The sequence below is a fragment of the Bos taurus genome, chromosome 13, assembly GCF_002263795.3.
Source record: "Bos taurus isolate L1 Dominette 01449 registration number 42190680 breed Hereford chromosome 13, ARS-UCD2.0, whole genome shotgun sequence".
NCBI lineage: Eukaryota > Metazoa > Chordata > Mammalia > Artiodactyla > Bovidae > Bos > Bos taurus.
Window position 1 is genome coordinate 68,553,732 of NC_037340.1, and position 13,552 is coordinate 68,567,283.

A 13,552-nucleotide genomic window follows, 5' to 3' on the forward strand; every position below is an offset into this window, starting at 1 on the left:
GGTGATGATATCAGAAAGTGGGGTCTTTGGAGGTTACTAGGTCATGAGGGTGGACCCCTCATTAATAGGATTAGTGTCCTTTTAAAAGAGACCCCACAGAGCTTCCTGTGCCACCCATGGAAGGATGAAGTGAGAAGGCACTGTTGACAGATCCGAAAGTGGGCTCTTACCAGACACTGAGTCTTGGACTTCCCAACCTCCAGAAATGTGAGAAAAATATTTTGCTGTGTAAAAGCCACCCAGGTTATAGTTTACATTGCAGTGGCCCAGTGGCTCAGCAGTAAAGAATCTGCCTGCAATGCAGGAGATGGGGGTTTGATCCCTGGCTCAGGAAGATCGCCTGGAGGAGGGCATGAAAACCCACTCCAGTATTCTTGCCTGGGGAATTCCATGGACAGAGGATCCTGGAGGGCTACTGTCCATAGGGTCACAAAGAGTCAGGCATGACTGAGGCAACTGAGCACACACACTCTGAATATTTTCACGGTTGCTTTGGATTCTGTGACAGTTTCATGCCCAGTTTCATGGCACAGAGTAGCCTTCATGGCACAGAGTAGCCTTCAGTAAACAATAATTTCCATAACTTCACTTTTACCCAAGACCCTTCAAGCATAACAATGACAATTTGAATTAGAATAATAAAATAACCACATATAAGCATGAACTGTTATCTGCAACTTTAAAGAATTCATGGAGTTTAAGATGGCATCAGGGATTTCCCTGGTAGTCCAGTGGCTCAGAGTCTGCACTCCTGATGCACAGGCTCTGGGTTTGAGGTCTGATGGGGGAACTAGATCCCACATGCCACAACTAAGACCAGCACAGCCAAATAAATAAAATAAAATAAATAATTAGATGGAAAATATTTTTTTTTAAAGTTGAATCATTTACCAGCTGAATGAAAAAGTGAAACCCCAAGTGATGCTTTTTGGACAAATATATATAGTCACAAGCCTGGGAGATAGAGCGTGGTACAGAGGACACACAGTCACCTCTCACAATAGTGGGCCAGCCTGCGCCCAACCTGGGGAGATAGTGCTGGGAGGTCAGGGGAGATAGTGCTGGAAATTCAGGCATTGGACCTGGCCTTGTGGGCCTTATATTCCAGTGGAGAAACCAAACAATGAAGCTAAATATAGTAACTTAACTTGTACTTCCCTGGTGGCTCAGATGGTAAAGAATCTTCCTGCAATGCAGGAGACCCAAGTTCCATCCCTGGGTGGAGTAGATCCCCTGGAGAAAAGAATGGCTACCCACTCCAATATTCTTGCCTGGAGAATTCCATGGACAGAGGAGCCTGGCGGGCTACAGTCCATGGGGTCACAGAGAGTTCAGACACAACTGAGCGACGAACACTTTCACTTTAGGGATGCTTCAGCAGAGGTGATCTTGGGAGGCCTCTCAAGATGGATGGCTTGTCAGTTGAGACATAAGGTGTGAGAAAGACTCAGCCAGGCAGAGGACAGGAGATGGAAGCGTGCCAGCACCTGGACCAACATGCACAAAGGCTTCAGCTGTGCCACAGAAGAAAGAGATGCCCAGAAGACCAGTGGCCTCTGCAGAGGATGGACACGGCCGTTTACAACTTGCGAGAGCTGGGATGTGGTTATGGAGAGAGGCTTGTGAAAGATCAAAGGTGGGGTCCCCCAAGGACAGGGGTGTAGCTGGGACTGACGAATGCCTTTAAACCTGTGCCAACAGTGACCACAGAGAGGGCTGAGGCCACTGACACCAGCATGACCCAGGCCTGGCAGATACGGACATTCCTTGACTGTGCGGTTCTGACAGTGCTGGGGCTATTCATCAGGAGTGAGAGTTATTAGTGACCACACTCCGGGGAGGGAAAAGCCCACATGTGCAGACTGTGAGAGGATGTAAGGAAAGTGGGAGAACCAGGGAGTGGACACCACATCACAGTGTTAGGCTTCCAGGGTCGAGGGTGGGGGGCCCTCTGGTTCAGAGGCATGGGGTTAAACCACGGCTGCTTCAATCTCTGGCTCCAGTGTTGTTCCTGGAAGAGGATGTGTTGGGATAGTGGGGCAGGGGACTAGGGGTTAGGGTCATTTCTGGTTGTGAGAACCTCACCTGCCTCCTCTAAGAGATGCAGACTGTGTGTAGGAGGTGCCACCTCGGTTTGGGGATGATACTGCTCCACAGGGAATTGAGTATCTTTCAATTAAATTAATACTTTGCAAGAAATCACTCTGCTCCAGGCATCGCAGCAAACATTGCCTCTATATTGAGTGATCACGTACTGTGTCATTAAACCTGAGACTTTTTCTTTCTATTTTTGGCCATGCCACCAGCAGGATCTTAGTTTCCTGACCAGGGATTGAACCCATGCCTCCTGCAGTGGAAATGTGGAGTCTTAACCACTGGACTGCCAGGGAAGTCCCAAACCTGAGATTTTTAAGAATGATACGAGTGGAATCAATGCCAGCCCCACTGGAGTGCTGAGACACCTGGCATTAACTGGGTAAGCTGGGGTGAATGGTGGCCTTGCCTATCTCTCCATGCCCTTAGGGCAGTGGTTGTTGGCTGACTAATGTATGATAGGTGTCAAAAATTGTTCAGTGTCATACTCTTCTTTAAGATGTGAGCAAATGTCGGAACTGGAGAGTCAAGAATAACCCCGGGGGCCTAGATTTAGATACTCCTTGATTCAAATTCCGCCACCACTGTTTGCTCTGAGTTGTTTTCCCTCTCTGAGCCTCAGTTTGCCCATGTGTAAAATGGGATATTGATGATGATACCTGCTCTGCCAAGCATTATGAGTTTGAAATGAAATAACATGTACAAATGAGTTAGCATGGTGCCTGGTACATAATTGTTGTTTAGTTGCTTAGTCGTGTCCGACTCTTCTATGACCCATGAACTGTAGCCCACCAGGCTCCTCTGTCCATGGGATTTCCCAGTTAAGAATACTGGAGTGGGTTTCCATTTCCTTCTCCAGTGATCTTCCTGATGCAGGAATCAAACCTGTGTCTCTTGCACGGCAGGCAAATTCTTTACTGCTTAGCCACCAGGGAAGCCCTGGTAAATAATAAGTAGCAATAGATGTTAGTTTATAGGATTAATTCTCAAGGATGAAGAGAGACCAATGGGAAGTTGCATCAAGACTTTGTTAAACACACCTTCAACAGAACCACGTCACCAATCCCCAGGGCCTGGTTGATACTCTCTTTACAAGGGACACACACACCACTCCCCAGAGCATTTCTTTCTCTGTTTCCCAGAAGAGAATGTCCTGATCCACATTCCCTCCTTGGAGGCTGAGTGGAGAAGGCAAGGGAAAATCCATGGTCATTGGCCCAACAGCACACAAGCTGCAATTCAGTCTTTCCAGGGAACCACTCGGAATTACTCACCACCAAGTGACAGATGAGAAGAATTTAGTAATTTGAAGGGCTAGGGAAAGAACACATAGTCTAAGATGTTCCCATCACTTGTTTGGAATTACTGAGCACTGCTCATTTCAGCATTCAGCGGATTGTGCTGTTCTGAGCTGGGGTTGGTGATTCTAGGGAAGTCCTAAGATTAACCCAGAGGCTGAGACTGAAATTCAGGGATTCACACCTTAGCCAGGGTTCAGATCATGTTCCTTGGCTTCTGAGCTTTTTCAGCACCTATACAACCTTTCCCTGTCTTCAATACTTGGCATAGTTTCCTGTCTTCAATACTTGGCATAGCTTCGGTTTTTATTTTCTGTCTTTACACCTTAGCATGGTTTTTGTTTCTTGGTCCAACCACAGAATGGGATAAATGTGACAAGAGAGCTAGGCAGGAGATACATGAAACATTGGGAGGGGTACAAGATGCTTTCCCAGTATCAGCAGTGAGTGCATGCTAAGTCGCTTCAGTCGTGTCCAACTCTGTGCAACCCCATGGACTGTATTCCCCCAGGCTCCTCTGTCCATGGGATTCTCCAGGCAAGACTACTGGAGTGGGTTGCCATGCCCTCCTCCAGAAGATCTTCCCTACTCAGGAACTGAACCCAGGTCTCTTACAGTGTCCTGCATTGGCAAGAGGGTTCTTTACCTCTAGTGCTACCTGGGAAGCCCCATCAGCATATTAGGAGAAGTTAAACAGAAAAGAGGCGACATGCATATAGGACTTTGGAGGGTGAGTATGAGCAGGGAGTTTAAGGAAGAGAGGGAAGGAGGGGCATTAACACTGGAGGAACGATGTGAACACACGTATGGAGACAAGGTGTGCCTGGCAGATAGACCAGTGTGCGTATATGGGCGACATACTCAGCTGCTCAGTCATGCTCAACTTTTTGTGACCCTAAGGACTGTAGCCCACCAGGCTCCTCCATCCTTGTAGAGGTAGATGGCAAGTGCCAATTTGTAGGTGACACTATCTTGGTCTTTCTTTAAAATGGTCTCTCTTAAAAGATGGGCTGGGAGAAACATTTCCAAGCTAAGGGCTAGGGATCTGGCAAGTGCTTCAAATGTGTCTGGCATATGCAGCCCCAACTAAGAGCTTCTTCGAAAGCCTGCTGCAAGATCAAGATCACACTCTCTCTCCACTTTTATTAACTCACTAGGGTGTGAGCACTCTCTTCTGAATGAGAAGAGACAGGAAACATCCTCTGGAGCATGACAAAAGCCTGACAAAAGCCTGTTAGCAGCAAGGCATTAGGATTCATGACTCAAGCCCCATAGTTCTACAAAAGCAATTCTAAACTCTCCAAAGCAATTAGGCATCATATGATATCATCCGAATAAAATAAATATAAATCCCGGATTAATATGAAGGCATAAACAACTGCTGACAGCCTATGAATTGTATTAGGAATGCTTTGGTAAACTCCCAGTTTTCCATACTTCCTTCGTCCTCTTGACAATAGCTGTTGAGACTCAGCACAGAGTGGGGATGCAGGTGCTAAGTGTCTTGGTGGCAGCGGGGAGTAAGGAGAGTTGGAAATTTAAAATAAAGAAAAAAAAAAACAGAAAGAGCAGGAAAAGTGAGTGGATGAATCATGGTTTTAAGGCAGTGGAGAAGGGGCCCTACAAGTGTACCTCTAGAGCCCTCCTTTTGTGAAAGGAGATGGCTGTCAACAATTTTATGACTTTGCTCTTCATGCTTTCCCTCTTGTTTCTCCCAGAAACGTTCCCTGAACATCCTTGGACTAAAGGGCCACGATCTTGTGTAACTTAACAGACCAGTGTAGAAGATCGTTGGACAGTTGAAGTTCACTGATACTGTTGCTATATAATGAACATTTTTTATGAAAAATTAAATGTGTGCCCAGGGAGGTGGGGAGAGCTCTCAACTCTGTTGCATTGACTCACAGAACGGGCGTGGTAAGCGCACTGAATTGCGACCTCCCCCCCTCAATTCATATACTGACATCCCAAACCCCAGTGCTGCACCTCACAAAGTGACCTATTTGGAAACAGGATCATTGCAGAGATAATCAGTTAAGTTAAAATGAGGTCATTAGGATGGGCCCTAATGCAATGCGGCTGAAGTCCTTATATAAAGGGGGAAATTTGGACACAGTGACATATATGTGGGGAGAACACCATGCGAAGATTAAGGCAGAGATCGAAGCGATGCTTCTAAAAGTCAAGGGATGCCAAACATGGCCAGCAAACCACCAGAGGCTAAGGGAGGGACATCGATAGACTCTGCAGTTACTCCTGGAATGGAATGGCCAGTGTTAGCACAGGAGAGTGTGGGTCCCGTCTGTTCCTGTTATTCCCACGCTCCTCTGCCTTTCAACCTCACCCGTCCATCATAGTTTGGAACTGCGGGTTGTCCAAATTCTCTCTAACCTCAGTTATATATTTTGGCTCTTAGAAACAAGTGTAGGATGTGTTGAGAAGACAGAAATGGTAACTAGAAGGTGGAAAAAGAGTAAGCAGCAGCCAGGCCCCTGACCTTGACTTGCCCCAACTCTGAACTGCTCTTTCTTACAACAGTTGGATTTCTCCAGAAATCGCATTGTGGTGGGAACCAGACGGGGGCAGCCTTGTAGCAAAATGCCCAGAGTTCAATGCATTCACTTCTCTCCCTGGCAACTTAGAAGGCAGCTAATTTATACTCTACTGCCTATTAGTTTTGGGGGAAAAATACAGCTAACAATAAGGAAAGAATGCCATCTCTTTCTTCAACTTAAACATGCCTGCTTCAGCGGTGAGCAGTTGATCCCTAAGCTTGCTGTTTTCAGGCTATAAAAGCTGTTTATTTCCCTCTATAAAAGAACATTTGAACTTATATAGCTATCTGAGTTGAAATGTTTGGGAGGAAAGAAAAACTCAATGGGAATTAGCGAAGCGAAGCTGTAACCTGATCGGTGAGGGCTTGCAGGGTTTGCATAGAAACTTCCTTCATTGAGAACCCCTCCTCCCTGCCCCCTAAGCACCCAGAGCAGCCCCCGTGCACAGGAAATGTGCCAGCCGAGCAGGACTCCAACATCAAGCCTTCATCCCCTGCAAAGCTATCCCAGTCAATCATTTCTTGTGTGCTGTTGTGATCCACATTCACTGGGGACCCTTTGGCTCTTAAAAAGCTGCAGCCACCCAAAGGAGGTGACGGTCGACAAACCTGTGTTATTTTTCTCCTAAAAGCTGTGAGTTTGTGCGAGTGCGCTAGGTACAAAGGTTCTTCCTGGTGTCCAGGGTGCCTCGGTTTTGCCAGCTCTGGGATTGTGAGGCCCCGAGGTTCTGACAGGTCAGCTAAGTAGCTATGATGCCTTCTCTTTGAGGAGTGCTCACCCCACTGGTCAGCCACCAGGATGCTGGCCTGGACACCTTACTGGAAAGTTCAAAGCATCATTGAGACTGGATGACCATGAACCAGTTTGTCCAGCACAATATTTTCTTGATGTTCTTTTAATGGCACCCCCTTCATGCTCCAGAATGTCCTGGTTTAGATCCTGTATGATAAGATCCATCTATTCCAACAAGTCTGTTTATGCGTTTATGGATGCATTTTGTGCCCAACGTGGGAGGATATCAAAGCTTAGGGACTCAGATGAGTTTGAGTGAAGACTTCTTTTGTTTTTTTTTTTTGCTGGTGTTGTTGTTTAGTTGCTAAGTTGTGTCCACCTCTTTTATGATGCTATGGAATGGAGCCTGTCAGGCTCCTCTGTCCATGGGATTTCCCAGGCCAGAATACTGGAGTGGGTTGCCATTTCCTTCTCCGAGAAATCTCCCCGACCCAGGGATCAAACCCACATCTCCTGCAATGGCGGGTGGATTCTTTACCACTGAGCCACCAGGGAAGCCCTTGTCTTGCTTTAGGTCCTCATAAGAACGACCGAGTCAAGGAATTTGGTGTAAGTAGTGTATTTAGGAGGTGCAGAAAACACCTGTAGGGGAACGTGGAAGTGAGAAAAAGGGACAGCAGCCAAAAAAGGTAAGCTAGCAAACCACACTGTGGGCACCTGGAACTTATTCCCCTAAGGGCGTGCTGGCAGACAATGAATGCCTCAGAATTCCTCCATGTGCGGGGCGGGGGTGCGGAAGATGGCTCCCAGGGGTGTTATTTCTAGCACTTCCTGTCTGCCTGAAGGAGGGCATGGCAGCCTTCAGCTGCTTTGGAAAAAAGCTACAAGCAAAGAGTTGCAGACACTGGTGTGTATTCTGAGCACACTGAAGGGATATAGCCCAGGACGTGTGGGTAGGCACTGACACTACTTGCTACAGGAGGAAAAGATGAAATAGTGAAAGAAAACACCAAAGTTACACAGGACCCACCTTTTTCCTGATGCTTCAGAATTTAGCTCTCCTTTAGCAGCTTCTTCATCATAGTGAAATTATTTTTAAGCACAATGTTTCATGTATTTCTCTCCTGCAGTGTCCGTAAAGCAGACCATGTTCATTTTCTTCACCATGTTCTTTCAATGTAGTGGGATAATAAATGCTCAGTGAGTTAATAAATGAATGGATTGTTTTATATACAGTTTCTTTTATATACTTTATCACTCTGTATTTTTGACTCTATGTATGAGGTATATATACATTATTATCTCCAGCTTGTGGGTAAGGAAACAAGAAGAAACTTTTCCCAATACCATGTTTCTAAGCAGTGCAAATCCAGGTTTGTCTAACTTCTAAACTCACCTTCTTCCAGCATAATCTTCCCATAAGGGGGAACTGTTGATACGTAAAGATCTTCCTGCTTCTTGTGGCCTCCTTTGCAGTGTGCCTTGTGAGTTCCCCGCACCCTGTATGATCGACCAAGTACATCACCCAGTGATACATCTAGCTGCACTGGTCTCTAGGAAACGGAGTCGTCTGATTCCTCATGCGAGGGAGCACTTTTCTATGCAATATTTTCACTATGCTCGCCCAGTCACATCCAGGAGGTCCCGAATATCACTCTCTCTGACCAGTTACCAGCCATAAGTAGGGGAAAGGGGATAGAGACAATTAGCTTTCCCAAGACAGAGTTTCTTTACTCCCAAGTGCAACTTTATCCACTCAGGTGGGTGTACGATCACTTCACCTAGGCCCATTGGCTGAACATGACTCATGCCTTGCTCTGAGAGCCGGGTCTCAGATCCAATGTTAGACACAGTCTGTCCTGTAGGACCTGTAAAGAAAACAGGCACCTGCTAAGGCTATTTCATAGTCCCTTGAACTCCGGGAGTTGGTGATGGACAGGGAGGCCTGGCGTGCTGCAATTCATGGGGTCGCAAAGAGTTGAACACGACTGAGCGACTGATCTGATCTGATCTGATCCTGTTCTGGCACTGCAGTTCTGTCTGGGTCCTTGCCTTGCTCTCATGCACGTCTTTCTCCAGTCTGACAGTTTTCTTCGCCCGATGTCCCATCCCCATGCATGAATTTGGTGAGTCAGTAACAGGTCATTGAGAACTTCCCTGGTGGTCCAGTGGCTAAGACTCCGTGCTCCTAATGCAGGGAAGCTGGGTTCCCTGGTGAGGGAACTAGATCCCACATAATGCAGCTAATGGCTTGCCTGCTGTAACTAAAGATCTTGCATACTGCAGTGAAGATGTACTGCAACTAAGATCCAGTGCAGCCAAAGAAATACATGAAAATAAATATTAAAAATAACACTAAAAATTAGGTCATCAGACTGATAGGAACTTGAGTGTGTATCATGCACCAGGACCGGGCCAAGGATTTCACACATGCCATCCTGTCTTCCACGATAGCAATTCGATGATACTGGCACCATCCCTATTTCATCCTCCGGTCTATCACCTACCACTCGTGCAGGCCATTTGCTTTGCAGTCAGATGCATTTCCTACCCTTCTCTCCACCTGCCCTGTAGTACAGGGAGCTACATTTCCAGGCTCTCTTGACAGCTAGCTCCTGCCAATGGAAGGACTTGGCAGGAGCTAGTAGGGCAGGACTAAGGCAGGTAAGGTAACGTTCTCCCTCTCTGCAGCTGGGGCTACATCTCTGGCAGCAACTGTACTCCTGCTGCAGCACCAGCTCCCCCTGCACATTCTGTCTTTTCATGGTCGCAGCAAGCCTGCCACAGTTCCACCGTCCACAAGACTCCTGGACTTACTTCCTTTGGCCCTTAGTCATAGATAAGGCAGTGGCTCTCTACGATTGCTAATCTCTGGATTTTTCTCATCTTTTCTTTGCTGTTTTAACTCTTCTTATATTTTTAAAGCTAGTCCCCTGCATTAAATTCTCTCTATTGAAATACCTGGCCTGTGATTTTCTTTCCTGGCTACACATTGACTGATACGCTTATCTTCTTCTTGTCCTTTACACTCACACCTCTGTGTGTGTGGGGGGTGTGTGTGTGGGGGGTGTGTGTGTGTGTGTGTGTTTAATTTATTGAAAGCATCCTTTTCTGTAACTATTTGTTCCATTTATAGCATTAACTAGCAATCACTAACTATAACTAGTTATAAACATGCCTATTTGTTCCCTTCTCCTGGTTTACTGTCTGTCTTCTCTGATAGCCTGTATGCTTTGTGAAGGCAGGCATCTTCCCTACTGTATTCATGCTGCTCTTCTAATACTCTAGATGATTGGCTCATGGATACTCATTCCAATAAATGAATGTTAAAAAAAAAAAGAATCTTCATTTTACATATAAAGACATCCAGAGAGATGAATTGATTTTTCAAATAATTTGATTTTGTACTGCCAACAGGCCCAGGGCAGTACCTCCTTTATCTGCTTTTTTCCTATGGAGTTTCAATTTGTGACCCAGATTCCTCATGGTGAAAGCCAACCTCTTTAATCTTAGACCTTCCACTCATTATTTCCCCAGCACTGTGTGAACCCTTTATTAGGCTTTTGAGCCTTCCTTCCACAACATTCTGAGCTCTATTTCCCCTTATCACTCCCATCCCATGAATGGACCATCTTTCATTCCAGCCTTTATCATTGCCTCTGTGAAACTGTGTAGTGTCCGGGAGACCTGAGATATTCAGACACAGGCTCAAAACACGTTGTATCCCCAAATGGCTAATTATCAGAATCTCTCAAACAGATTAAAAAAAAAAAAAAAAAAGAAGAAAACAGACTCCCAGGTTCAACCCCTAACCTACTTGCTTGGTGAAACCTGGAGGATCTATCTTTAAGGAGGTCCCTTGCATACTGTGAGTCAGCCAGGCTTCAGAACAACTCTCACTGCTACCACAGTAGAACCGACCAGAGGGAAATCGCTGGATGCAGGTAGATGCGGAAACAAAACGAAGGAAAAAACCGAGTTTTAGGTGACTGCTGGGAATGGGGCTGTCTGGTTCTCAAACATCATGATTTGCTGGAGCAGAAGGGAGAGACTGCCTGTGCTCATGGTTGTTGACTGATCATATCCCGGGACTGTTTCCTGTCCCCGGTGTCTATTCTTGCTTCCTCAGCGCTCTGTGTGGCAGAGTTCCTGACAGTAACCAGGAAACGCTAGAGTCTTGCCTAAGCTCCCTGTTACGGTTGTCAGGTAAAGTATAGACTATCCAGCTAGGCTTGAATTTCAGAAGAAAAAATGAGCAACAAATACTTTATATATAAAGCCTATGTATCTGTATCTATATACGTACAGATGGGCTTCCTTGTGGCTCAGATGGTAAAGAATCTGCCTGCAACGCAGGTGACCTGGGTTCAATTCCTGGGTCAGGAAGATACCCTGGAGAAGAGAATGGCAACCCACTTCAGTATTATTGCCTGGAGAATGCCATGGACAGAGGAGCCTGACAGTCCATAGGGTTACAAAGAGTCAGATACGACTGAGCGACTGACACTTTCACTTTCATACATATAGCTAGGGGACAGGGAAGTCTGGTGTACTGCAGTCCATGGGATCACAGTAAAACACAACTTCGTGACTTGATATATGTGTGTGTGTGTGTGTGTGTGTGTGTGTGTGTATAAAACATTTAGTCTGAAGTTCAAATTTAAATGGTTGACCTGTGTTTTTTGTTGTTATATACTTCTCTGCAATAATCTAGCATCAGGCTGCTGCTGCCGCTGCTGCTAAGTAGCTTCAGTTGTGTCTGATTCTGTGTGACCCCATAGACAGCAGCCCACCAGGCTCCTCTATCCCTGGGATTCTGCAGGCAAGAATACTGGAGTGGGTTGCCATTTCCTTCTCCAATGCATGCATGCATGCTAAGTCGCTTCAGTTGTGTCCGACTGTGCGACCCTATGGTCAGTGGCCCACCAGGCTCCTCTGTCCACAGGATTCTCTAGGCAAGAACACTGGAGTGGGTTGCCATTTCCTTCTCCACTAACATCAGGCAGGTTGAAGCATTAACCATGACCATGCTGCTGTCTAAGAGGATATTTTGAACTCTGTTTTTGCGTGTCACTCATGGAGCCAGTGATGAGGAGGAGGCCTTCTTCAGAAAACATGACCCCTGGAAGCCTTAGCACTGGTAGATTCTATTTTGTGCACTTTTATTTAGTATATATGGGTGTCTGTTCTAAGGGCCCCACGTCCACCCTCAAAGATCTTGGAGACAAATACTTAGTGCTCTGGAATGAACTGAGGGAGAAACTCCATCTATTTCAGAAGAGCAGCGTCAATTCAGCTAAACAAACTCAATTGCTTTAGGTGTCCAATTTGTCTTTTCCATTTTTGACGACTGAAAAAGAGGCTTAATAAATTTGCTAAGGGCATACACCACCTAACTTTGCCTTTCTCATAAATATGTATCAAACATAGAACTTTTTGTGAGTGATGGGATTATTTTCTATTCTTGGAGAAGACTTTGTATTTGTCATTTATTTATTCACCCAACAAATCTTTTTGTGAGAGTGTATTATGTGCCACATGCTGTTCTAGGTGTTAGAGTTGTTGAAGTGGAAAAAAAAAAAAAGAAGAAGAAACAGATGTAGTCTTAAGGAATTTGTGCTGTGGAGAAAATAGAGAAAGAAGCTGGGGCAGAGTGGGCCTCTGGGGGAAGTAATGGGGAAACAGTTTTAAAGTATTGATTAGGGAAGATTTTACTGAAAAGTGACATTTAAGCAAAATTTAAAGAAAAACTTAGGATTCTAAAAAATCTTTAGTGAGTTTGTTTAATCTTCATTACTTTAGAATTTATACATTCACCTAAAAGGAAATACTTCAAATTCTATCATTTATCAAGTTACCAAATTTGTAAACCTGATACATTTAATGTAAATATCCACTTTCCCATGTGAAATGGACCAACTCAGGAACACACAGTGCATTACAGTTGTTTGTGATTGATGTTTGACCAGGCAGAATAGGCTTTAACATGCATGCTCTGGAGTGGGACCACCTGGTTTCAAACCCTGTCCCCATCACTTACTAATGATATTGCACATGACAAGTTGTTTTAGCTTTCTCTGCCTCAGTTTACTAATGTTAAATTGGAATAATGAAACTAGTTATTTCAGACTATGGTGAAGATTAAATATGCTAATATAAGATCCTCTCACATAAAACGTTGATAATAATGCACTGATAAGTTAAATGCTCCAGGAAAAAAAAATCCCACTATGTCGCATCTGCCAATTTCCTTGGTGTAAACATTTTCATCACAGTCAGTTTCAAGCTGATGTACGTGAAAAGCTCTAGTGGTCCGGTGCCAGCAGGCTGTAATGTACTACATAAATGATTTCTAGAGCCGTAATGTCAATGAAAGTATTTATTTCTAGCACTGCACAGTCTGGAGAAAGCATCTTCATGTGCTCTTATTGGTGGCTGCAGACCATTTTCTCAGCTTGGTGCTTTGACGTTTGGGGTTGGATATGTGTATATAAATATATATATTTATTTACACACACACACACACACATATACATACTGTGCTAGATCACTTCAGTTGTGTCAGACTCTGTGTGACCCTATGGACTGTAGCCCACCAGGCTTCTCTGTCCATAGCATTGTCCAGGCAAGAACACTGAAGTGGGTTGCCATGCCCTCCTCCAGGGGATCTTCCTGACTCCTGAGTCAGGGATCAAACCTGCATCTTTCATGTCTCCGGCATTGCCAGGAGACAGGTTCTTTACCATTAGAGCCACCTGCATATATATGTGGAGGGCTATTGTGTGCATTATAGAATGTTTAACAGTATCTTTAACTTCTACCTATGAGACACTGGGAGCTACCCTCTGGCCTCATTTGTGAGAACCAAAAATA

General features: G+C 45.2%; 1 long non-coding RNA gene and 1 pseudogene across 1 annotated transcript in view; both read left to right on the forward strand.

Annotated features, from left to right (window-relative positions):
• Nucleotides 1–13,552, forward strand: part of LOC132346838 (craniofacial development protein 2-like) — a 115,353-nt pseudogene that overhangs the window by 75,629 nt on the left and 26,172 nt on the right.
• LOC132346962 (uncharacterized) overlaps nt 1–13,552 on the forward strand; it is a 39,753-nt gene that overhangs the window by 21,065 nt on the left and 5,136 nt on the right. Inside the window, exons 3-4 of the long non-coding RNA XR_009496998.1 lie at nt 1,368–1,636; nt 2,310–2,476. This is a non-coding gene — a long non-coding RNA (uncharacterized lncRNA). The remainder of the gene's footprint in view (nt 1–1,367; nt 1,637–2,309; nt 2,477–13,552) is intronic.